The 1478-nt window shown below is 38.0% G+C and overlaps 1 protein-coding gene and 1 long non-coding RNA gene across 2 annotated transcripts in view; one reads left to right on the forward strand and one right to left on the reverse strand.

The window, feature by feature from the left end:
• The window catches only part of LOC113216005 (G-protein coupled receptor dmsr-1-like), a 106157-nt gene that overhangs the window by 56455 nt on the left and 48224 nt on the right, over positions 1 to 1478 (reverse strand). The gene's annotated exons all lie outside the window — the stretch shown is intronic.
• On the forward strand, positions 152 to 1439 carry LOC127750246 (uncharacterized). Its single transcript, XR_008011593.1, has 5 exons — positions 152 to 440; positions 522 to 625; positions 703 to 795; positions 873 to 961; positions 1194 to 1439. It is a non-coding gene; the product is annotated as an uncharacterized LOC127750246 (long non-coding RNA).

The following is a 1478-nucleotide window of genomic DNA, read 5'->3' on the forward strand; positions in this document are numbered from 1 at the left end:
CCTGCAATAATGAACACCTAGGTAAATCGCCAAACAATTTAGATTCTCTAAATCAACAAACTTCGTAACCGCAACCGCAAGTACAATAGCCAGGGCAGACGACGCTAAACAAAAGAAGCTCGACTAGCCGCAGGCAACAACAAGCCAGCTGTGACGTAAAGTAGCGTTGGCGTAGGTGTGTTGTCTGCTAGCCTATTGACAGTACTTGTTTATCTTGCTTAAATCATCATCTTTATTATCACTGGGATGATTTCGCATTCAAATTTGTTTGTTCTCTTATGAATGTTGGTCGGCTGGGCTACTTTTCCGTCCAATCTTAGCAACTCAACTCTGCACAATACAACGTTGTGGTCAAGATAGGCTTTAAACATAACCTAGTCTTGTTGCCCCGTTGATAAAGCTGGAATACTTCATAACTTTGTCAACGTCTCTTCTCAAAGGTAAAGTGCACTTCATCGCTACTCTCCTAAATAGTGAAATTATGATTTTAAGATACTTGTGTGACCCTAACCTTTTTTCAGGTTAAGTCTGACATGACATCTAAGGGTGAAGTACTGAAACAAGAGTGCTGCTGCAAGATTATATGGACCCCCTGTATGCCAGTATTCTGCTTTTATTCACACAGGTAAAAAGAAAAGTTTGTTCATACTGTTATTTATGAGTGTTAGCAACACACAGCTATCCATGTTACTTCTGTTCTAGGCCTCCTCGCGTTGGCTGAAAGATGTGAACTTCGGTTGGAATTGTTAGATTGGTTTACTCCTACTGCAGCCACTGCTTGCCTTCAAACCAAAGGTGTGAGGCTCAGATTAATTATTTCCTATTAGACTTTTATGTTCACGATCTTTATACCACCTTTTAATTGTTTTAAGTGGCGGCTCCAGACGTGGACTCCAGAGTTGGGAAGTCTCGACCTCGTAACTGTTTACACTTCTGCCGTCTGAGGATTAATTTTGTGAGGGTAAGTTTCATTATTTAAAAGTAATAATATTAATGGATAAAATTCAATCTCTTTATTTCATTTACATTACAAATACAAGCCAGTGGATCATTGGTCAATGGTTCAATTTTGTTGTGTTTCTTCACCAAGCTCTTAAACATTAGAAGAATGACATAGGACTTAATTTGCTAGTTTTAAAAGAAACATGTGAAGGTGAGGATAGTCATTAAATTTGTGTTTCTTTTCCCCACAGGGTTTCATTGATGAAGAATCGCAAGACACTTACAAGAGACCATGACCGCTTGGACCGCTGCAAGGAAATTACTTGTAGTTTCTTGTCGTCTGATGTGAGATTAGTGTTACGGATCTGAGGATGCATGTTGGTCAGACTTGCCAAAGCCCAACAGTTAAATGATGGTTACTTGAAAGACATTTCACATTTTTGTTTTTACTAATTTTACTACTTTTAAAAAGATGAAATTAAAACAAAAATTCTAAATTTTTCTCATCTATTTACAACTTTTGCCCTTCAACATTG

This window comes from Frankliniella occidentalis, unplaced genomic scaffold, assembly GCF_000697945.3.
Source record: "Frankliniella occidentalis isolate FOCC.00 unplaced genomic scaffold, Focc_3.1 Scaffold158, whole genome shotgun sequence".
In the NCBI taxonomy this organism is placed as follows: Eukaryota; Metazoa; Arthropoda; class Insecta; order Thysanoptera; family Thripidae; genus Frankliniella; species Frankliniella occidentalis.